Source organism: Ambystoma mexicanum, chromosome 1p (assembly GCF_040938575.1).
Source record: "Ambystoma mexicanum isolate Mex_15411 chromosome 1p, UKY_AmexF1_1, whole genome shotgun sequence".
In the NCBI taxonomy this organism is placed as follows: Eukaryota; Metazoa; Chordata; class Amphibia; order Caudata; family Ambystomatidae; genus Ambystoma; species Ambystoma mexicanum.
In genome coordinates this window covers 1248782366-1248808502 of record NC_090921.1, presented here as the reverse complement: position 1 = coordinate 1248808502, position 26137 = coordinate 1248782366, and the positions used below count along the sequence as shown (strand labels likewise).

Sequence of the window (26137 nt, the reverse complement as noted above, 5' to 3'; positions counted from 1 at the left end):
GCGTGACTTCAGGGCAGCCTGCCTCACATGGTCAGTGTTGAGGATTGTGATGGTGCTTATGCATGAAGTTTGCGCAACAGTTCGCCCTCACAATCCAAGTAATAAGTAAGTGTACTCTAGATGTGATGTCACTTAAGCCACTAACATTTCATGTTTGTCTCCTAAATTGTCGTAACTTTGATCTATCACTGCCAAATGAATGTACTCTTGCAATTCTATACATCACTCGCGATTTGTGGAAATCTTATTGGTCATCTTAGGTCTTTTGCGTAAACCAAGGAACAATATTTCTCTGTGTCCCAAATGTAATGGAATGCATAGTTGTACACTTTTGTAATGTGTCTACACTTTAAAGCCCAAGTTGATTGATCCGTGAAGTAACATTTGTTCTGGGACCAATGCCATAGGATACAATATTGCATTTTCAACTAAGGTTTGACACACTTATCTTCTCCATTCAAATAAAGTTTGTATCTTTCTCTTCCAAAGGTGCTACAGGATGGTCGCCTATCGTGCGTTTACATGGTGGCTTCATGGGAGGCTTGGACACCGCGTTTGACGAGTAATACCCGCCTGTGTCATTGGTGCCATTAGAGACACATTCCCCAGTGACAGCGGTCAGTACAGGGGATTTTCCCACACTGTGCTGCAACCCGAAGTATACATTTTGTAGTACATTTGTGCCATCAACATCAGCAATAAAATAAAATACAACTGAACTTTTATGAATGGTTGTTTCAATTTTTCAGTGAATCAAGGACACGCTGACTGGGTGGGTACGGCTGAGGTTCCAAATACCATGTAGACTTCAAAGGTATCTTCCACGCAGTGGCCATTGTACTCATGGCGCAGCCAGACCTAGTGTCTCCAGGCATGCTCCCTTGAAGCAGGCTGTGCCCCTGCAATCTACATAAGTGTGTCTCTCCATTCAGCAGTGTTCTGGCCCTTTCCTGCATGCCTCTTGGCCTTCCATCCCCCACTACCCGATCAATGGCAGTTTGCACCTGTGTCTGTGCCCTCCCAAGGGGGCTCTCAGAGTGGGAACGGCCAAGGTGCAAAACACCATGTACACTTCAAAGGTATCTTCCGCGCAGGGGCCATGTGTACAAGACCCAGTGTCTTTAGGCAGGCTCCCCTGAAGCAGGCCGTGCCCCTGCAGTCCACAGAAGTGTGTCTCTCCCTCAGCGTTGTTCTGGGCCTTGTCTGCATGCCTCATGCCCATCCATCCACCCTCCATTATCAACGGCAGTTCGCACCTGCCCTGTCGGTCAAGGTAAGGGCAGGTCACCTAATTATCTCTTCTTGATCTCTAAATTTATATCTATTTTGAACAAATGTACCCAGTGGTGTAATGTTCATTCATCTCATTGCCATTACCATTGACTTCTGTTTGATTTGTTCTGTTCTCGATATATAGCAATTGTCATCAATGTCAATTGGGATAGAGTTGCATCCTTCGTGGACCATCTCTTTAAGCATGTTTCCTTTTGATGCATGATAGTACATTCAAGGGACGTGTAACACGTTATGATGTGTGTCACATCAATCAATTCTGTATGAAAGTTATCCTAGAATACAGTCAGCTACGCTACACAGGTTTTGCTTCTTTGACCAAAACATACATTGCATAGAAAAACGTATGATATAATTCCATCTTTCTCACGCATTCATCCAAAATAATATTTTAATGATGTGGACTTTTTAAAAAAGATTTTTCAACAATGCCTGCTTGTATGATTTATGGTTGCCATTTTAAGACCCATACCAAACCTAAAGGCACAATAATGCATATATTCCCGAGGCATATAGGTCTAATAAGAGAATGGGTCAGATATTGTGGATTTGTGCTGAAAGAGCTTGAAAGTAGTGTCCAGGATGTCTTGGGGGACTTGAGAGGTAATTGATTCCGCATCTGCAGACTGCACTTTACCACAAATTTGTATGACCAATGGCAGTACACAAAGAAGCATCGACTCAAAACGTCTTGTAAATTGCTTCCAAATGCAATTCCAACTCTATTCATGCACACGCTGCCTCAGGTGGGTCACGGTTCATGATTTAGCTATAGCCCTTGGGATACTGAACAGGTAACTACATGGACGCATTGGTGCTTTTGGTGTAAATGTTTCTTACTAAACTTTACATATTTACCAGCTTGTATTGCTTTAGAACTATACTCGATTTTGCCAGACATCTGTCCCTGGTTTTAAGAGCATCATAGAAAATTATTTATGAACTCAGAAAACTATGCTATAGCCCTTGGAAATAAGTGACATTTTTCGTAATCGGTTGCTTCACATGTACATATTTTAGGTGAGCACACTCACTGAAGCACAGACTATCGGTAGTGACAACATCACCGACACGTCCATCCAGTATAACAATGCTGAGCCATACAGACTTGTTGAAGTTCATATTCCTGAGAGTTGGATAATCCCACATATCTAATGCAAATCTAATTTTCCCTTTACCACTTCATGACAATGCACTGAAAATGAAGGAGCATAGTCTTCATCCATTTCTTCCCCGGAGTCAACAACAACTTGGAGCATCTATCAGGTAGTTTTATTTCGCTATTTGATTACGGAAATATAATATGCATGGAATTTTAGATAATATGAAATAGTTTATGTATCCTGTTGTTTGTTTACGTAATGTTTCATTTATGGGTTTTTATTGATATGTACCATTGACTACATCCAATTGTGTCTGTTCAGTTTCACTGTTTTCATCCACACTAAAACAAGTACTGTGTTACAGGGGGATGTTGGGACGTCGACTACAATTACATCATCCTTTGGAGCTGGTCCAGAGCATGAGGTATGCGTACTGACTGTTCAGTTGAATGAAAGAAAGTATAGCCTACATCTGATACTATTAGACAGTGACATTATTATAAACAAGCATCTTTTCAAATTTTTACCATTTGAGTTCTAACGTTACAATTTCTACCCTAATGCCGTATACAATGCAAAATGCTTGAGTGCAACATTACAAAGAGTGGGTTTTGCACAGTGATCTCTATTTTGAATAAATGACATACAGAGTTTACTATGGTATGTATGTAAGCAATGTGTGCGAGGAAAGAATTAGATTAAAAACCTATTGACTTTTTTTAATGAAAATTATATTCAAGGGATGTATACAAAGGTTGGGAATTAGAAGAGGAGACACATGGATTAGAGGTGGCCGACCAGCTTGCTGGTGCGATGTTTACAGTGAAGAACACGGTTTCACAGAAAATCAACAAAACAAGGGTATCTAACAAACAATTTCATTTACAAAAAGTGGTTTGGGCTGGTGTGTCGTCATAACATGGTTTTAAAAAAATCTAAAGTGCTATATACTGTATGTTGGATTTAAATTGAACATGTTTTTACAACCCATCTCCTAGAGGCCTAGAAGAAAACAAAGTATGAAGACACAGACAGCAAATGAAACCAAAGATGCTGTTTGCCAAACAGATTTCACCATGGAGCAACTAATATTTGAGGCGCGGCATAGTCCAGTCAATAAGCAGACTCGAGATGCTTATGCCCAATGGCCAGAAAATGAATTGAATGTGACCGGCGAAGCAAGCAAAGTGTTTTTGGACCATTGCTACAATGTGAGAACTCAAGAAGATGAAGAAGAAACTGAATGTAAGGAAGATGCTTTTGAATTATTCAGTGATCACTTCACACAATATACACCCGCAAAAAAAGGGCCTCCTAATAAACAATCGACATTGATGGTTTCTCCAATTCGTGTGCAAATAACACAAACTGAAATAACAGATGCTGAAGCCTCAACGCAATTGACCGAGGAACTAGCCAAAGATTTCGACTTCAGTGTGTCCTGTTCGGCCGATATGTCCACCACAGTTGAGTCACAAACCACATTCATGCAGACCGATAGTCTAATAAAGGAGCACAAATACATTGTATTTGACAGCTGCCTGGTACAGATTATACTGATGCTGAAATGTGTCCATCCAGTGAGGGGGAGAAGTATGCGTACAGCCTTTGGTGAATGTGACTCGTGTATCACAAGGCACAAACCTGAAAATCCTAGCCACCTGTGGCCTGCTCCATGCAACATTTTCATTGTCCGCTCAACCGATGCTGTGCAAAATGCCAGCTGGAAATCTACTGTGTTCAGCAGCTTTACTTTTCAGTGGCTCTACTTTTAGTAAGTCGTCCAGCATGTCAATTTGTGCAACTCCAGTTCCTTTCTAAAACGCAGTACTACAAATATCAACGAGAATATGTATTCCCTGCTATTAGTGAAGCTTGGAAAATTGAACAATTGTCAATAGAAAGGACATTCTCTGACAAACGGTTCAGGCTAGCTGGCGATGGACAGTGTGAAATCCCTGGATTTTCAGCAAAGTGCTGCACATACCACTTTCAGGACATGGAAACTAAAAGAATTGTGAGTTCGGTGGTTGTGCAGGTGTCCGTATGTAAATCCTCAGTGGCCATTGAGAAACATGGTTTTATAAAATCCCTGGAAGATCTCCAATTGAGGGGAATGCAAATAGACCTCATTGCCACCGAAAGTCATGCTTCAATATCCAAGGCCGTGTAAGAACAGTTTCCAAACATTCACCATCAATTTGATGTATGGCACGTTGCCAAATCAATCAATAAAAAAATCACAGCTGCTGATAAAAAGGTTCTGAAAATATTTTACAGTGGTCCCAGTCTTTGAGCAACCATCTTTGGTGGAGCTCCAAAACTTGTGGTGGGTCTGTGGAAATTCTACTTGAAAAATGGCGTGCATTGATGCACCACTGTTCCAACGTTCACTCATGGACAGAGAACCAACATTTTCACCAATGTGCGTCGGAGGAGCAAGAATGCAAGAAGTGGTTGGTTCCATCTTCACCTCCACACAAATCTCTTGAGAAGATTTTGTTTGATAAAACTCTTTGAAGAGACTCCCAGGATTCTATCAAATGGGAGATTTGAAGGTGTTTCACAATATGTGCCTAAAGAACAGGCCCAAGAGATTGCATTTTGTCATAGACGGTGCTATATCGTACATTACTAGAGGTCTTTGCGCATAACGAGAACTTAGGGAGAGACCAATCGAGGACTGCAGGAAACTTTGGGCTGCTTTGTTACACAATGGCCTTTACGAAAAGAAGAAACAATGGGTGGTAAAGCCAATATACTAGGAAATGGAATTCAATTTTGTGAAAGATCTCACTTTTACTGTGTTGGACAGAAATACTCATGGAATCGCTCACAATTTTGTTCCTAGGACACATACATTGCCAGAAATCATTGCAAACGTGCCCTGTCCACTGAAAGCAGACCTCATGGAACAGTTCACTTTCCGGTTCAAATGATTAGCAACTATTTATTTGTTCAACAATGTTTATATAAAGTGTCCAAAGAAAGCGTCCAAATTGTCTTTTGAAATATATCCTCTTTGTCCATTTTTTTTTGCAAGAAGTGCCTTTTGGAGGATGCCATACAGTGTAACGCTGTGCTTTCACACTTCACGCTTTCGTCGAGCTCTTGTGGGTCCTTCACTGATTGGTGGAGGGTCAGATGGATATCAGCATGAAAGCAACTTTGGGGTTCTGCAGTTGCGTTACCAAGCACATGTCCAAATAGCTGAATAAATAAACGTCCCACAAAGGAATGAGGCTACATAAGAAACTTGGCATGCAAGAACTACTGACTGTAAGCAAAACAACGCATCAAAGGGGGTTGTTGGTGAGAAATAGGTGCATTGTGACCTATATTTTTATGGGGGCATGTGTTACGGGTCGTTGCTATCGGATGCCTTATCAGAGGGGCCAATCTATGATTTGTGGCCCTCGAAGTCTTATGATTTCAAACGCATTGGGGATAGGTGTCAGTGTTATCAAAATGTATGACCACTCCTGATTAGATATATGGGAGGTGAGGTTGAGGTGGTGTGGGGGTTGGGTCTGGGGACCAGATGCATTCAAAGGGAACAGGGGTCATGGGTTCAGGGGACCGCGGCATGGCAGGAGGGTGTTGGAGATGACATGAGTTAGTGAGCAGAGACGGATTGTGCATTAAGGTTGGAACAGGGCTTGCTCTGACATTCTCGTACGAGCAGATTTTGTCAGGGCTTAAGACTCACTACTTGCAAAAACGATTTGCTGATTTGCTTTGAGAGCAAGAGATGGGCTGAGCTGACAGGTGGTGAGTGCTTGCTGTGCGAGGCGCTGGGAGAGTGAGCAGTTTACCAGAGGAACACTAAAAGAAGGCATTTGGAAGTAAACTAACTGTAACTCTTTTCATAAAAGAAAGTAATTCACTAGAAATTTTGTACGGCATTGGTGGATGCCAGCAAACAATTTGTTTGTTTTTCAAAAATATTTCAGATGCCACTGTGGTCTGCAAGGCTATTCGCTCACATTGTAAGTGAAGGTCACCGCGTTTGAATTTTGCTTGTGAGCTGTGCACACCCTCGTATCATACAAAGTGTAAGGTTTGATTTTTTTTTTGTCCTTGGAAGAAAGGGAAGAATGAATGAAGGCAGGTGTGTAATACCGTCAAATATGATAATGATCACCATTCCAAAATTTGACAAGGGAATATGTAATTTCATTTCATGAAAATGTGTTGATCTGAACGGAGTCTCTCCCCCGGGTTCCATCAATGGCAAATTCTATGCTAATATTCTGTTAAAATGCTGTCTATGTGTTCTTCGAATTCTTCTGTCAACTTCTGCATCCAATTGCGAGCTAAACATACTCCATAGCACTAACCTCTCAAGCACTTCGTAGACTCCAACTTTCCGCGATGTTTTCTCTGTGTTTCCATTGTTTCACGTCTGTGTTCATCATTAGTTTTCACATGGTGCAGAATTAATGGGTAAATTGATAAATTAGAATAAAGAACGGCAACTGAGAAACATTTCTTTTATGTTTTCTACACAGCTATATCCTGCCTTTCTGCGAATGTCATCGACTCCACATACCAATTGATGGCTTCTTTAGCCGGCAGCTGCAGATACACTTTAATGGCTGGATCACAATGACGCTGTTTTGGGACGATCGCCCCATGCCGGTATTCCCTTTTGCCGTACCAGTGATAAGGAGCAACCTGACATTGTTTATGGTGGCCTAGCGCCAAGCTGATGCCAAAGCCTTGCAATTCATGGTGCGTCAAATGCGGTTCTTATACCCAAAAGGAACACTGTGTGACTCAGGATAAACATTTGTGGATCAAGGACAAAGAAAGAAATTACCAATGTGGTTGAATGTGCCAATCGCTGGATGTTCTTAGAGTATTTATTGTGAAATAAAAGCTCATTATAAATTGCAGAGTATTGCGGTTTCTTTTAAAAATAATGTCTTGTATTGAAAATTGAGACACGCTGTTGTGAGCGGATGTGTGTTGATATTTCAGGTTCAGGGTCAACTGACGTCAACACGTAGGTTTTGTCTGGGCGCGTTTAGCTACGCTGCCCTGTAACATCATGGAGATAGGCAGAGAATATTGCTAGGAATGGTGATGTCAGGCTCAGGGGCGGGGGATATGATTTAGTGCCGCCAGGGCAGTTCACCTTAGGGCGATGCAGCATAGGATAAGATTAGCACAAGATTGCCCCGCCCTGGTGCCTGATTTCACATGTGTGAAAGTGAGGAAAACTACGGTAAGGTACATAGGAAATGGTTGTACGATAGATCAATGTATGCTTAAAAACAAATGCCCGAACGCTCGGGACAGTAATATTTTTTGAGCGCACGATTCCTTTAATCGCTCAGCAAAACTCTTATCTTCAATCATGTGATCGTGTAATAACGTACTAACGTCAAACACCCATTGAAGGTGGAAGCAGCACTTCATCCAACAATATATGTGCATATATATATTCCCAGCTATAGGACCTTTTTTGATTCAAGTTCTTTTTTTTCTTTTCTCAGACTGAACGAGTCAAGAAGTGCAAATATACTGTTTTAGGCGTGCCATGCCTGGAGGATCATGTTCACAACGTCCATTTTAGCTTTGTATTTTATATTTTTTAATTTGCAAACATCCCCGATCAGCAGGATTAGTCATACAGCTATCCTGTTAACGATCCTAGAACACTGGTGTTGTCTTCGAAAGTGTCAGTGAAATGACAAGGGGCATGCACGAGTCTCAATGTTTTTAAATATGCAAAGCCCACTGTGTACCCTGACTACTCCGATTCTCTCAAGAGTTCATGCTTTGTTCAAAATAAATGACTCAGATCTCCAGATGTACAGATCATCATCCTTGCTGTGTTACAATTGTTGAGCTATGGACGTGGTCTGATAGCTTTTAGGCCTCCTTTCTAGTGTGATAGAAAACATGTAACACCACCTTAAACTTGAGGCCTGTTTGGCGATGCCCTGATCAGACAGCAAAGAAGCCTCTTTTGTTATCTTCAGATGCAATTTCTGTAATGGTTTCCTCTGAACAACTGGGTCACCCATGCTAGTTATTACAGGCATCAGCAAACAACTAACTACTGGAAATATAGCTGCATAATGGTTAAACAGTTATTATTAGGATATGTATTAAGCACAGACCTAGGTCCTGGAAGCAATGGAGCACTTCACAATCATTGGGCGAGGAGCACGGCGAGGGGAGCAAAGAAACAAGGGAGAGGGGAGCTATCAAGGGGGAAGTGGATGGTGGGCATGTGCTGTGCATATGCACACGAATTTCTAAGGAGAAAAGCAAACAGCTAAAATAACAACTCTTCCATCTCACAACTCTTCCATCTCACAAGTTACAGCTTGATGTGGACAGTTTACTACTACGCATGATTTATTCTAAGCAAACATTAAGGGACGCACTTTATCTGGAGGTCAAACGGCTATCAGGCTCCAGCAGCATAGCTGGTTTACCTTTATGTCATATTCTTTCCCATTGTATTTGGAAAGACTCCTGTTGCTGTAGGCCCAGCGCCTTATTACACCGCTTGCTATTATGTTCAGTGGGCATAAGGATATGTGCTTTGTTTTTCAGTTTGAGCTGCACATCAGCAGCTTGCTCTTATTGATATTTGTGACTGATTTGGGATTTTCCAGGGGAGTGTACTGGGGTTGTCAAACTGGAATTCTACTGGGATTGTGCAAACCTCCAATACAGTGGGTTTGTGCAACTAGGAATACGCTGGAATTGTCAAAATGGGAATGTAATTGGGTTTGCTTAACTGGAAATAAATATAATAATAATATTTTATAATGGAATGTACCAGGATTTTGCAATCCGAGAGGCTTCTTAAACTGTAATGGTAAACAAGGAGTATAAACCACCTGGCCTTCAGGCGTGCCCTTAAGACTCTTCTTTTCTAATTTGATCTGCCTCACCTGTACCTCCTAGCGCCAAGATGCCCTTGAGCGTATGTTGTGCTTTACAAGTCCATATAACATAACATTACATTGTGTTTGCTGGGATACTGAAACGAACAGAGCTTACTGGATCGTAAAATTTGGAATGTACTGCCATAGTACAAATTTACATGCTGCTATTGTCAAACTGCTTGCAACTTGGGAATGTCCGGGAAGGAGACACAAGGGATTTTTCAATCAGGGATTATACTGGAATTATGTAACATTAATATGGGCCATTCTGGAATTCTCCAAACCTGATGGAAAAATCTGTGATCTAGCACATTTGCCCACAGGCCCTTTTATTCTCCTTTTTTTAACACATTTCCTTGTAAATAGAGATGGGAGTTCGAGATTAGATATTTAATCATGGTTGGGAGGATGTGTGGGGAGGGAGGGGGGAGTTGAAGTGTGTCGCCCCTGCATTTATTTTGCAAAGAAATGTGATAGCAAAAATTGTGTACAAATGGGACTCAAGCACATTTTCTGGAGCACACATCATAGAACCAAAATGTGTAGTATATTGGAACTGTACAAATTGTAGATACAAATGTTTTACACAAATGGAAGTATATACTGGTATTATGTAAATTGGAATTATTTTGGAATTGTATAATTGGGTGTACACTTGAGTTGTGCAAACCAGAAGAACAATGGAATATTAATAATAGTGAATATATTGTGATTGCGGGAACTGGGAGTAGACTAGAGCCATGAACGCTACAGAATAGTGGGGTTGGGAAATCAGGCACAACTGCGATGGTCAAATAAATTGGGAATATACTGACATTGTGGAATTGTCAAAATGGATATATAATGCTATTTTTTAAACTGGCAATATAATCGGGTTGACAATACTGGAGACAGACTTGGATTGTCAAACTGTGAATATCCCATGCTTAGAGAAAATGCAAGTATGTTTTGGCTGGTCAAACAAAGGGAAATTACATAGAGATTAGGCCAACTGGAATTGTCTAAATTGGGGCATTCAGGCATTTCAAATTTGAGAGTGTACTTGCATTCTCCGGACTAAAAACATACTGGTTTTGAAAATGAAACATACTGCAATTGTATGCCGGCATTCTCTAGATTGTACTGTATTACTGTGATTGTTATTGTATGGTAAACAATAGAACCACATTGGGCTTGTGCAAGGTGGCGTATACTAGGTTTCTCAAACTACATGACTCTTGGAATTTTTCTTGGAGCAATAGTCTTGAATTGTGCAACCCATGATTAAACAAAGATTGTCAAAGTGGGAGCATACTTTTAATGCCATGCTGGCATATATTTCTATAATGGAAACTGAGAATATACTGAGATTCTTTCATTGGGAGTTAACTGAGGGTTTGCAATCTGGGTACACACTCAGAGCGTCAAACTGGCCGTATGTGAGATTGTCAAACTCTGGGACTGTGCAAACTGGAATATGCTGGGAGTTTGCAATCTGGGAGTGTACCAGGGTTGTGTAGATTGGGAATATACTTTGTCAAATTTGGAATGTAGTGGAATACTGCAAACTGGACATTGTGACGATTCAGCTACTCTTGTCACTTCTCTGCAGATGTGAGCCCTTTCCTATCATGTTAGGGTGATACACCCACTATCCGGTAGTCCCCCTATGGAAGGTAAAATGTGCAAGGACCTTATAAGGATGGACTCCCCTCGTGGGAACAAGGATGTAAGTCTGGGGCAAGGCCTCTCTAAACCTCATCGTCACAGGGCAGTAATAACATCAAATACTTCTGGGGGAAAATATTCTCGCCCCTAGATGAAACTGCCTTATACTTTCACCCTGACCCTGAAGCCTATAAGACTGTGACAAGTTCTTCTTAAAGTACCAATTTATACTGTTGTCGTATCCTTTCTTCCAAATCTGTTTTTCCTAATGTGGCTAAGAAACTTAAGTAAGCTAGACTGGTTTGTTAATTCTAGTCTTTCCTTCTGAAAAGAAGAACAGTGATAGAAACACACTTGTTTTGAAAGTTGAAACGACTGAGATGAAGACGAGCAGAAGACCCCTACAGGAAAACGTGAAGAGTGTTCCCACAGCTATTGTCAATCAAACTGAAGCTACACTGGAGAGGTTCAAGCTATATAAAATAGAGACTGAAAAGGGACTAGAGAGAGAAGCAGGTGAAAGGGGAAGTTGGTAGGTCACCAGTCAGACCCAGGGGATTCAATTCTCCGAACCCGAGACTGAAATCCGGGTACTTTGAAAATAGGGGTGTAGTGAAGCTGCAGCAAAGTAGTAGCCAGCTGAATGGCAGACCTGCACGGGAGAGTAAAACTGGACATCCTGGGACTACAATTGAACAATTCGGGAGTGAAGAGAAGACAAACCCCAGGATGCCAGGAAAACATCTTGCCAGCCTGCCTGAGGCGATGCGGATATCAGAAAGGAGCAAAAAGTGGCCACCTTGGTAAAGGCAAACAGCGGGACATCTGAGAAGTGTCTTGCGAATTAGCTGGAAGCCAGAGCAACAGAAGTGGAGAGACAGAAAGTTGGTGGCATGACGTATAGTGGGTGGACCGTTGGTCCGACAGAAGCACCTTGAATGCCTACCCCAGCCTACAGCAGAGCCACATAGGCAAATGTATGGAGAAAACAAGAGACTGTACTGGTGGCATGACTTGCCATGGATTTACCGAGCCTTCAGACAACTTCACTGAGACCACCAGCAACAACTGGCTGCTGAGAGAAGTAGGCCGCAGAAGTAGCATGAAAGAAGAAGAAGAAGCAAAGAGAGAGGACCTGCGACCCCTGTGAAACCGGTGACGATTTCCCCGGGAGAAGGTAATGGGAACAATCACAAGTGCAGGAGGTGCCTGAGAAGATTACAGACTAAATCATGAAGAAGCAGAGAAAGTATTAAATCACTTTGTACAACAATTCCCTGGACAGTTCCACAAGAGTGTGGTGCTGGAGAGTCGAGAGGGACTTAGGGGGCATTGTCGTAGTCCCAGTGGGGGCATTTTAACAGTATAAAGAAAGCAGAATGTGTTAAACTCTCATTGAAAGAGCTGTAAATTTTGTTGAAAGGCATAGATAGCATTGGGAAACCAGCTATGAGAAGGGAGGCATTCTACTAGTCCAGTGAGAAGCTTGTAGAACTGTCATTGTTTTGGAAACCTTAGAACTTTCATGGAACTTTTAATTTAAAACACTTTTATCCAGGGGGATGGATTCATTCTCCTGGATCAGAACAAGTTAGTTATTGTTTGTTCTAGTGACAGGGATAGTATAGGAGCTTTTGGACTGGGATGCTGCCTCTTTTATTTGTACTTTCACAGACTTCCTGGACAGCACACAAGTTGCCTCAGTTTAGGTAGCAAAACCCCATTAAAGTTAAGGATAGATGGGTTTGCCTATCGTTAAATACAGGTCTATAGCAATCACCATGGCACCTCTTGTTCAGTCTCTTCATTCCTTGTCGCTACAACATAAACTCCATATTGAAACTTAGAATATATATTAGCATTAGGCAAAACTAAGTGTACATAGGTTTTGCAAATTGGAAATGTACAAGAGTTGTAAAACATGTGGCCATACTTGATCAGTAACTCATAATATACTCTGATGTTGCTACTCTTAGTATACTGGGGTTGTGAAACTGTGCATGTACTGAGTGTGAGCGTTTGTGTCTTTGTGGACTAGAAATATATTGGCGCCAATTAGGTGTACACTCTTACTGTCAAATAGGGAGTGTGCAGACATTATCAGGCATTGAAAACAGAGACTTTACAAACTGGATGTGCTTTGGAAATTAGAATATTTTGGGATGGTGCAAATGTGGGTTTGTCAAGCTGGGAGTATGCTCGAGTTGTTAAAGTTGGAACTTACTGCATTTTCCAAACAGAGAATATAATCAAATGGTCAAACTTGGAATATATAGGATTTTGAACCTTCAAATACACAATTGTGCAAACTGGAAGTGTACTGAGATTTCCTTTATATAACTAAACAGTGGTTTTGAAGGCTGGAAATACATAGGAATTGTGCACTGGAAAAATACTGGAGTTGTCCAACTATAATTGTTTGGAATCATTGTGCTTCTGCTGCACACTGATGGTGTACTCTGAGGTCTCTAAAAAGTCAAACTTCCTACTGCACCTCCTTAGACCTCTGCCTTTCCTCTCCTTCACCCAGCTCTGGTTCTCCCTAGGTTGGACTATTGTAACAGCCTCTTTCTAAATCTACCTGCCTCTACTCTCCGCCCTCTGCAACTCATCCAGAACAGGACTGCGAGACTTTTCTTTGGCCTCAAGCCCTGGGATTGTATCTCTCCAGCTCTGAAATCTCTACATTGGCTCCCAGTGGATGCAAGGATTAAATTCAAAGCCCTCTGCATTGTCCACAAGGCTTTCTGGGGCCTGGGTCCAAAATACCTTCAGCTATCCCTCTGCAAATACCTCCCCTCTTGAGCTCTTTGCTCCTCTATCTCTAACTCCCTCAGGGTCAGTCGTTTTTCAAAGAAACGACCTGGGGGTAGATCTCTGTCTTCGCTGGGGCCTCCCTCTGGAACAGCCTCCCTGCCACTCTAAAACATGAGGAGAACCATCTCTGGTTCTGGAAGCACCTCAAGACCTTCCTCTTTTCTTCTCCCTTCACTCCCCTTCTCCTCTGCTGATCGGTTCTCTCTTGGCACTGTGCACCTGGCCCCCCTCTGTCCTCTGGGCCCAGGTACCTGCTCACCTTGCCACCCTCCCGCACTGCCTCTGGGCCACCCCTTGCACTGAGGTCTGTATCTGTACCCATACATCCCCCACCTACTTTTTCTTCCTGCATTTATCAGACCTACCCTGTCTGCTACCTTAAACCTAGCACTTGCAAATTGCTGGCTACACTACCACTGTTTGTTGCCTTTATTATTTATTTATTTATTTATTATTATTATTTATCTGTTTCTCCTCTGCTTCACACTTTTCACTTCTCCCCCCTTCCATGCACTTTTCCCTTCCCCCTCTCCCATGCACTTGCACGTTCTCAATGTCACTGGGCCTAGTAAGATCGCTATTTTGTTCTCCCTTGTTCCCCTCCCTTGTCTTGTCGCGCTCTGAAACACTTCTATATGAGCGTGATAGAAATAAAATATCAATATCAATATCAATACTCCCATTGTGCTATTATGCAAGTATATTTGAATTGTGCACTGGGAACAGACAGGTACTTTTCTACTAATCATATACTGGATTAGTGTACACATGAATAATATGCAACATGGCAACTTGATGAAATTATAAAACCTGTGAAATATACAAGGATTCAAAAACTGGAAAGACCTAGTAGTAGAACCAACAATATACTGTTATAGTGACAATAGGGAGTATAGTGGGATTGTCAAACTGGACCTATATTCGGGATGAAACTATTGGCATTATGTCGAATTTGACACTTCTGAATTTAGTGGGGTGGCGCAAACTGGGATTTATGTGGATTCCCAAATGTGGAACCTTCCGTATGTGTTCCACTGACAACTGACAATATACCAGGGTTGACATTTATGAGTGTACTGGGTGTGGAGTTTACAGAAATTGTCAAACTTGGAATATACTGGTATTTTCAAACTGGGAATTTATCGGTATTGGCAAACTTGGCATGCACTGGGATTGACAGGTAATTTCACATCAAGAGTATACTGGGTATTTTGAAACAAGGAATATATCTGGCTTGTGCAAATTGGAACTAAGGTGGAGTTTTCAAACGGATATAGGAGGGTTGGTGAACTGGGACCATCTGGAATTTTTTCAAACTGGAAATATACTGAGATTGGCAAATTAGGAACATGCTCAGGTTGGACTCACTGGGAAATTACTGGATCTCGAATAACTGGCAACATAACAAGCTACTCCAACTCTGAATACACTAGCATTGTGCAATCTAGAATTGTCAACATTGGAGTTTACTGGGATTTTTGAAAAATCACATGTATAAAGTGTGAATATGCAATAAACATCAAACTGGTAGATTAGTAGAATTCTAACAGTGAACTGAGAGCAGGTATATTGGTCAGATTTCACTAAAAGCTTTAAACGCTAAGAGACTACTGGAATAATACATATTTAGATGCTGTGCAATATAGCAACACATGGTTTGTCAAGCTGGTAATAAACTGTGAATTTACAAACTGTAAACATGGGTAGAGGACAGTTCAAGAGTAAAGCGCTTGCATCAGACCTGGGACCAATGAACACTATGCAAGCTTGAATCCAGGCAGGGCAAACATGACATTATCCTTCGTACATCATTTAATTGATTACTGTTAATATTATTTAACAACAGTTACTACAGTATTGAGAAGCAGGAGGAATCTGACATGGAGCTATTTATAGAAATGTGAAATTATTATTGTAAAACCTGGAGTATACTGGCTTAGTTCAAACTGTGATTACACAGGGACTGTACACATTGGAGCACTATCAGGTTGTACGAACTGGAATGAAACTCAAATGGATGAAATACAAATGGTTAACCCCAGAATGGACTGCTATTCTCAAACTGAAAGCCATTTCACTGGCACTACAACTACAATAAATACAGTCACAACTCCTACACCAGGACTAAAGCAAACTGGATCATGTACCAAGCTGTATTGCAAATAGGTTACATGTGCCAAGAGAGGTTTCCATAGAGAAGTGTGGTTGGAGACCCATCCTCGTCTGCCTGCTGTTGTGAACTAAGCTGTCTGGGGCTGTTTGAACTTGTTATTCCAGTCCATGGCACAACATACAGCGTACACGCCAATAGCCGACTCTACCAGGGGCCGATTCTTTACTGTGACATCCACGACAGACTTTAGCATTGTTGCCCATGGAGGCCCCAAGCTACCCTGGGATCATCTTCCCAACTCCTTTCCCCACCTGCAACAGAAGGTGAAACATATGGGAGAGAGTAGTCAGGTGCTGAGAATAATGGTTTAGCCTAACAAATGAGAAACCAGCAATTATGTGCTAATGGAGTATAAGAGAATCAGAAATCTATGCGCTAAGAGGGCATAATATATTGGTAATGAACATTCATTACCAATATATTATGCCCTCTTAGCGCATAGATTTCTGATATATATATGTATATATATATATATGTGGATATTCAGGTGTAAGCCATATTTTGGTTAATGTATGCCTTTTTCACAAAGCAGGCACCCCTGATCTAATGCCCCTTAGTATACAGTCCACAAATCTGAGTAGAAACCGATTGTTTGATATGAACTCAAATGTATTAAGTAAATAAATCAAAGGTTGTCCCCAGGTTTTATGTAGCAGAGGTCACCACAATATTACACAATCACAAGCCGCTCGTCCACAAAAAATGAAAATTACCTGCCCGCTTGAATTTCACTGTTTCTCAGACACAAACATTCTTTTTCATAATTAAATCTCCCTGTTTAATTCTAAAGAGCAATAGGCATTCTAGACTTAATTCTGCTGCTTGTCGGCCACTGTATCAAAACCCTCTAGATTGCAAAACGTCTCCAAAGTACACATAAAGTTATTTATTTATTTTATTTATTTATTGTTTGAGTGTTAGGCACTCATACAATAAGAAAACACTTTTTTACAACACCCATGGGGCAGGGAGGGAGCTAGGGTGGGAACACATTAAAAACACAATATTTAAGAGCAGAGGGGGAAAAAGGTAGAAGGGAAGAACCTACTATGCCCTGTGAGTATTCAGAATGTGCAAGTGCAGCAAGGAAGTGCGAAGAGGGGGTAAGTGCTGGGGAGTTCGAGCTCATGGGTGAGCCACAGATGAAGTGCTACGAATGTTGAGTGCTACACCGACTGCGGATGCAGGTGGTGTAAGTGTGAACTTCCAAAGCAGAGGGTGTGCAGATGCAAGTGCTGGGAATAGACAGGAGCTGCGTAGAATTAGTGTGGGAGGTCAGGGCCCCAAGGATGCATAAGGACCCAGGACACCTATTGCAGCAACTGTGGGATTAGCAGAGGAGAGAAGAAGGGAAGGAGGGGTAAAAGAGGAAATCTTAAGGAGCTTCCGGAATTTGAGAAGATCCTGCTCTTGGCGCAGAGGGAGGAGGAGGTTATTCCTTAGGAAGGATCCCACTGAAGATAGCGAACAACCACCTACTCTCAGTTTAGCAAAACACTTTACACAAAGAGAGTTGGTGTCAGAGGAACGTAGCGGCCCAGAGGGAGAATATTTAGTGGGATAAAGTTGAAGATAGTGTCTTCCCCGGGCCCAGACAGCCTTGTGGACAATGCAGAGGGAGTTTAATGTAATCCATGCAGCAAACAGGAGCCAATGAAGCACGCATCACTTCAAAAGCTGGCAGACAGGTGGGAGGGACCATGCGTGACCAGAAGGCTGGACTTGGAGAGACAAGAGCAGCAGTAATGCAAAAAAGAAAGAACTAGGAAACTGGCCATCCTCATACCCCTCAACGGCAGTCCCACTGCAACCCTCACGCAATTCAGAACAGAACTATAGAAATTCCACTTCAAGGAACAGTAGGGGTTGCTCGTCCATAATCAGTGACAGGGTGCCGACATGACAGAAATGCCCACTATGCACGAGGCAAAGCAAGTCTAGCGAAAGCTCTATCAAGAGCTCCTGAGCTAGCCAAAATTCCCCCTTTGACAGTTTAAGTTCCCCAGTGTGCATGCCCAATTGTCCATGCAAGGCCGGAGGCGTATGCTTCCCCACCCTTGCACAGAACATTGGATAAACAGGCTGAGGAACTGCAACCCGAAGTGTTCCTAGGGGGCATTCCTGCACTTCCATGTACATTTGGGTATGCCTGGGTGGCATTGAGGAGTTGCTCTGGCACCTATGCACATGCGCTTTGAAACCAAGCACATGTGCATAGGTGCCAGTGTCTCTGCTTCCTGGTTCCAATGTGTACTGTGCAGGAGAATGGTGGGAAGTGATGCCTGGTCCAGGGCTGCAGGTATGGAAAACATGTATTTACTTATGTATGTATGTACATTTGCATGCATGTATGTGTGCATGTACGTTTTTGCAACTGTAGCTGTGTGCGAGTGAATGAGAGAGTTCACGCTGTCGTTGTGCACGAGTACACGAGAGAAATGAATGGATGTATGAATACTTGTGTGAATGAGAGGGGGCCTCTGATTTTGCATAAGGATGAGGGGTTATTTGTGCAGTGACAGCCAGGGCACAGCATTTTGTACTGGCAATCAAAGCTAAAGAAAACATGCTAAGTGTTGTTGCGTGGCAAGACCACCCTACATTGATGGGTCAATTTGGATATAGTTTCTTATTGCGTCATGGCATCTTTTACTGGGCATTGAGTAAAGCAAACATGGTAAGAGTTATTACATAGCTAGACTTGCCACATAATAAAAGCCAGTCTGGCCATATAGTCTTCCTGTGTCATTGCATTTTTACTTGCATCAAGGGTAAAGACAGTATAATGAGAAGGGGCGTTGCTAGGGGGGGGCTAAGGGGGCTATAGCCCCTGATCTTTTGGTTGTAGCCCCGGATAGAATCTCAGGAGCTACAGCCAAAAGACTAGGTAGCCCCCAGTCCCGACAGTTCTGACATCAGCTTAGCCCTGGGTCTTTTCCAGACCTAGCAACTCCCCTGATAATGAGCTTTAAGGCTCCCTCTTGCACTGTTACCTCTTCCCCACTGAATGTAGTTGAACTTTACCTTCAGATTGCACACTTCCTGCTCGGAGGCTAGGGTCGGCCAAGCCCTTCAAAAGGTGCCGGCTCCATTAATGGCTGTCGCAACTTAACCTGGGCTATGACAGAATACATCTTAGTCGTGCCCAGTATTACCTTCAATGTACAAACACACCTTTTCAAAATCATTTCAGAATGGTGCCACATAGTGTGCAATCAAATAGCCATTAGGAAGGTCACTGTGACACCACGTGAAACACAGCTGTAAACGCAGGCAGAGGTATTCTTCAGTGCGCACCAACAGTCACAAACAATTATGTGTAACCTTTTGCAATGCCATTAAAAACAATGGAACTGATTTTGATATAAGGCAAAGCCAATATGGGCCCACAGACCAGCAAAACTCTGCTAATACTAGTTTGTACAGAGGAAGCTAAAACAAAGCTACAGAGCTAAGAGGAGCACACATGGGCACATAGGGGCAACCGTGTTCTACGGAGTGTGCTTTGATCTACAAAGGAAGCAGGTGTACTCAGTGTCACATTATCCCACAGAGCCTAAATAGAGCAACTGAGCTGTCCCCTGGGTTCCACATAGATAATGTGGTCCCACGCAGAACGAGTGCGTCAATTGAGCCCACATGATCAGATATCATCAAAACAAACCGATTGTGAGTGCCCACATAGCCAGCATGAGCCTGAAGAGCCAATACAACCCACAGGGCAGCCTTTATTCCAAAGTCAACAGAGGCCAAAAAGCAGTATGATTTCACAGAATAACACACAGCCACAAAGTTCAAATGATCTGACAAAAGCCATCATGATCCAAGAGGCAACATATGTCCTCATGGCCAATAAATGACCACAGACCCAACATTAACCCACAAAGTAAACTTGTTCCCACTGAGGCAACAGACCCCGCATGGGCCCATAAAGACAACATCAGACCACTGAACTAAACATGTCAGATGTCGGCTATATGCACTAGCACCAAGCAGCCTGGGCACACAGATTCAACCTGGGCATGCAGAGCTAACATGATCCGAAAGAGGTAACACAACCCCAAAGCCAATGAAAACCTTCAAAGAAATAAGAGTCAGCATGAATTTAAAAAGCAAATATGCACCAAAAAACCAACTCAATCGAAAGCAGTCCAAAGAGAGTCATAAAGGCAGTACTGCAGTGCTTACAAGTTCTCCTAAACGCTTCTGCCAGAATCATTGCCAACTACCCGATGGGGGAACACATCATGCCTGTTCTGCGTAAAATGGGGAGGCTATCTGACAGGGCTTGTATGTTCAAACCTCAGTACCACCATAACAAGATCCAAGGAACCAGCCTGACAGAGATCTTCGCTCCAAGGAGCATGTCCTAGGAAGAACTTTTCAGGTTTGCCTGACCAACTCTGCAGTTCCCCTCTGGAAGTTATCCAAATTATTGATCACCCGATGATGTTAAGGAGGAAAATAAATAACCTCTATCCTTGTGTTCTATATTTACCAGCACTTAGAGTCTGGATGGGCTGGGAGCTCAATACAATTTATAAATACAAAATAAAGCTAGGTAGTGCACAAAGCCAATATTTATTATTATTATTATTATTATTATTATTATTATTATTATTATTATTATTATTATTATTGTACTCATTGTAGCACGGACCTAGCTTCGGAATACAGATACACAACAGAGTGCTTTACAGAGGTATACAACAGTACAGAGGCATGACAGAGCACTTTTCAGATTGTCACAACAGAACAGATATACACCAGGGGTAGGCTACAGAGTGCAACAGAGTAGGGGTACATCTGTACAGGGTGGCAGGGAGGAGGGGGAAGAAGGTGTCTAGCGAGTCAGGTGGCACAGGATTATTTGATGGCCTAGGTGTTGAGGAGGAGAGACTCCTTGAAGAGGCGGGCCTTGATTTATTTTCTGAATTGTAGGAGCGTAGGGGCAGGTCTTACAAATAGACAAATAGAGCCAATACCGGGTACATGTACCCATTAATGTGGCAATAAAACCCGAGGCGGCGGGCCAATACCGCCCCAGGTAATGCCCCCGGGGCCGTAGTTACAGGCCCAAGCGTAGCGAGGGCCTTAACGAAGTCCCGGGGCATTACCATGGGTGGTATTGGCCCGCTGCCGAGGGTCTTATTGCCATTAGTACCCCAGCCCGTTAGACCAGGGTACTAATGGCGTTTTTTTCTGTTTAGAAATGATGCCGCATTTCAAACCAGAAAAAAAAGTGAAAAAAATGGCCACCGGGAAAGGGAAAACGTAGTCCATTTTGGGATGTGAGGGGGGAAGAAAAAAAAAAGAAAAATGTACCGCGGCTCTGTCCTCTGACAGAGACCAAGGGATAGAAGGTAAGTGGGGTGGGGAGGTCAGGGAGGTGGGCGGTGGGAGGAGGGTGGGAAAAAGAAAAAAAAGGCTTACCTGAGTCCCCGGCGGGGGACGAAGGCAGCCTCCAGCCATGGGCAGGCTCGGAGCAGGGATTGCCCTGTTTCAAGCCTCCTCATTGGCTTAGGGGCTGCCATGCCCCTCGCCAGGAACAGAGTACCCGGCACGCATGGCGTACATGGGAATACTGTGTGGTATGGCTCGGAAATGAGCCAATCAACACGTTGGATTCCCGGTGCGCTGCGCGTGCCGGGTACTAATAATCCATACAGCCAACACAATCTCCTTGAGCTAAAATAGGCCCCAGAAGTGACATGAGTACATAAAGTAACCATAGCCCCACAGACATCTTACAGCTAAATCTGACTTTCAAAACCATGTCTCTTTTAATCGATTCGATTTTACCTATTCGTTATTCATATTTCATGATAGGTACAATAATGACCATTAAAACACTGTTTACTCACAACAGATAAAGACATATAAACATAATTAATTGATTAATATGTAAATTGTTTCAAGTAAAGGGAATAATTAACTTTAATAGGAGATACTCAGACCGGTACTTAAATGGCCAAGTCACTTGCATATTACATTTATCTTAAATAAATATGACTGCATTCATTTTGTAAGCGGAAGTCGGTAGCAAATAGATGGGTGAACACAAAATGGCGGCTCTTATCTCGAGCCACGGAGAAGGCATATACGTCTGCAGCATTATGTTGTCATTACAATGCACGGTGCATGCTACAGCCAATGGTACATGGCAAAGGGTCATATCGCCACACTGAATACAAACATGAATTTACAATATGAAGTATATTTCTTTAAAATCAGATAATAGATGGGCAATCAAAAAATTTAGAACACAGATTGGCGGTCCAAGATACACAGTGGGCACACGTTCCTCAACATGAAGTCATAACGACACCAGACAAATGGTGTGGCTGAAAGGTACTATGGCAGCGGCTCAGATGCAATGCTGAGTACACGAGGGAATTTAGGAAGCATGCGTTACTAAATTTGTTAGCAACTGCTATTTAGAAGAATAATACTCCTTTGTTCTTGATGCTTTCACATCAGTGATGCAGAAAGAATGTCTAATTAGGTCATGTGTATTTAATTTTTTATATATATTCTGATCTTGGTGTGAATAATGCACCTCATTTTTGAGTGCTGGGGTATTAATTCAGAGGCAGCAGAAAATGTAGGTAAGAAGATAAGATTAATTAATATAAAAAAACTCTAACTATATTAAGGGAACTCGTTTTAACAGATATTAAGGATATCACATTTGATTTTCATATCATAGCACCACAGTTTATTTGGAAATTGATGGAAGAGGAAGCCTTTATTGATACCTATTAAGTACTTGTAAAGTAATGCATGTTATTGAATAATTTGGATTCGATAATTTCTCTAGTTGTTAAAAAACGAAAAGCATTATTTACTGGTCACCCTACTGGGGAGTATAAAATCAATGCGAAGAGCAGCCGAAGAGGTTTTAGCTGACATCAAAGAGAACTTTTTAGAGCCCCAGGTATGGATAAGTAAAATTATGGATCTAGGCAATCACATTAACATAAAAAATATTAGGACATTCTTAAGGGTATAATCTCTCCACACAGGACTGACTATTGGAATTACCAAAGGTAGTCCATAGAAACACATTTGAATATTTGTTGCTACAAAAGTTGGTACAGATTGATGTAACTTCTTACAGAAGGCTGGTCATTGGCTTATAGATTGATGAAACTCAGATGTGGAGCCTTTCTGTCTATGGCTACACTCAATATGGATCTTGAGACAAAATGCTATATAAACAAGCTCATTGTGTTTATTTTTTATTTTGGACATTGATTGATTACTTAACTATGCATATTTGTATTGTGTTTTTCTATTTCTCTATATGTACAAAATGTTTTTGCAAATTGTGTCAATAACAAGTATTGGTAATTAACTATGTTTAATATAACTGCAATTATGATAATGAGAATTATTATATTTGGTGGATTATTGCATCTAAGTTTATTATGTTTTTGATTTTGGAATGAGTGTGTTTAATTGTTTTTTGCAAAAATTTGTTCAATAGTGAAAAATAATGACTTTTTTTGCATTATATCCAACCAGGACATGCTTTTGCAGTGGGCGATATTTAACCATCAACACGCAATGTATATCTTTCAAAGAGCTGGACTTTCTGAATGGGACTAAGCAAGCCTCTGGTGGACACGTCTCCTTTTCTTCTACTTGAATCCACCTAACTGTGTACTTGCAACTCATGGTATGGTAACACCAAGCGCTACAGAGAAACAGTGGACATTTCTATCCCTTAAAAGGAAAATATTGATAACAAAACAAAGGGAGTAAAAATACCTGCAACAACAAATAGTAAACAATGGACACATAGGAGCCTGCTTGTTGCATCTACCCACACAGATACAAAGATACAATCAATCAGTGATACCAGCAGAGAAGTGCCACAGGAGGAATGTTTAGTGATATGACTGCCTGCTCTGAAGAGGAACTCTAAGGTAAAACGGCATCTTTTAATTTTCATGAATTACTATGTATAGAGAAGGATGAATTAAAATATAACTGATTTAAAGTTGCATTATAGTTTTACTAAACTAGAAACGTAAATCTGTTGTATAGCTACATTATGGCATTAGCAACCAGTGCCACATGCTGCACCACGGGGTAACAACCCAGAAGCCTGAGTTTTATGAGGGCATCGGGACGTTATCCCCCGGTGCAGACTGTGGAATGGGTTACTAATGCCGTTAGCACCCGGGTTACCAAAGCGGTGACGCAGGGTGCTGTTAGACCAGTCTTTTCTATGAATGAACGGGACGCTCATAGATCCCTCATAGAAATGACAGTTCAAAGATGGCCACCACAGAGATGGAAGGCGGGGCTCCCTACGTTGTCCTGCTTCCATTTCTGATACGCCTCACAAAGGGAGATGGAGAGAAGAAGCAACAGCGAAGGGCCTCACCGCTTCCACAATCAGGTAAGTCGCTCTGGGGATGGGGGTTGGGAATATAAAACAAAACAGGGAAAGGTGTGTGGGGCGAAGATGGTCTGGGGCAGAGAGGGCAGCCTGCGGGTTCTGTGGAACGTGGGCTGAGAACAGCGGTTTCAACCCGTGATACATGGAACCTGTTTGGCTGCTCCCCCACACCCCTCGGCCCAGGTGGTAATGTATTTTCACTCACCTAATAAATACCCACATTAGGAATGTGAATACTTTTTTACTCTTAAAAATATATTTTACTCTCAACATAAAATAAATAGTGAGTAGAATATTAATACTACAATATGAAGCACTGGTAGAACCTCTGCTACAGGCTTTATGTAGATTTTAAGTAAAAGCAGTGACAGAAAGGTCCCTTGAGGAAATTCACAAGCAACATGGCTGGAGAGGGAGCTTGAGAACTGCTGTTATCAATGTTAAAGAATTGCCACGAATGCCATGCTTCCTAGAAATTCCATCACATCTACCCAGACATTTCTAAAGAATGGATTGATAGAACCTTCAGGTTTAACCGAGTAAAGCCAAAATATACACATGTAGCTAGTATAGGTTCACACAGCGCATGATGCCATGAGACCTCCCAAAGCCGTTCTATGGCCACAGAGCTAAGGCGGACTCACTGAGATAACATGGGCACATGGGCAACATAGTCCTACAGAGTCAGTGTGTACTCAAAGATCCAATATGAACCCATATCCCAGGAGACCTGACTCTTTGCAAAGTCTATTGTGGTTTCGTCAAGGCGGGGCCAAGCTGTAGGGGCCAAACTTTTCAAAATCTGGCTAGACTTGAATGGCAAACAAATTTTGCTCATGGTTACAGCCTGAACTGCTGGACGGATTGTGACCAAGCCGCGTGAGGAGTGGCAGACTGGTACTGAAAGTGTGCTGTCTCAAATTTGGCGTTAATTAATCCGTCCAGTAGATTTTTGTAAAAATTGGCAAAATGTAGGCAAAATAAATTGTGATATCTCGGTACTCATTTCCTGATTCAGTTTGTGCACGCCTCTGGATGAATCAGATAGCCGCTTAATATATTGAGACATCGCATAAAGGTGCTGATTGGTCAGTTGAGAAACTTGGTGCATCACAACTTTTGAAATGGACACCATGTTGGATTCATGAACTACACCCATAGTCTGCGGAAGTCACGCTAAAAAAATTGTAAAAAGCACATTACAATTGTCATAAAAACAACATCTGGGGAGGTGAGGGGTGGTGAAGATGGGGTAGAATATGTCCAGAAAAGGGCAAACACCAGGTGCTTTTTTCTTCTCGGAAGTCTGTGAACACGTTATGGGCCATTGCTTTGATGTTCGCGAACATTAACACATTTTTTAGGACATTCACGCATACATATATTCATTACATGGTCGGCGAAGAACAGTTTTTGGGAGGCTTTAAAATTTAGTGCTGTTTGACAAATCCGCTCAAACCCATGTGAAAACAATATAGATCCGACTTTGAATATTTTTGCAAAGTTTGGTACGTTTTCGTCAAGGGGGGTGTTTCAGTGTTGGCAAAGAGCAGTTTATAACTTTGGTACCGATTGACGAATCTGCCTGATAACCTGAAAGACAATATAGATCTGACTTAAATATTTTGGTTCAGTTTCGTTAAGGTTAGGCAAAGTTGTAAGGAGGAAGTTCTGAACTTGCAGAAATCGGGATCGACTTAAAAGGGAAACACATTTTGCTTGCAGCTACATACTGATTTGCACCAAACGTGAGTGTGGAGCTTCGACCAGGTCCCGTAAGCAT

The 26137-nt window shown here is 42.1% G+C and overlaps 1 pseudogene; it reads left to right on the top strand.

The window, feature by feature from the left end:
• Positions 1 to 26137, top strand: part of LOC138452628 (leucine-rich repeat-containing protein 4B pseudogene) — an 889435-nt pseudogene that overhangs the window by 710937 nt on the left and 152361 nt on the right.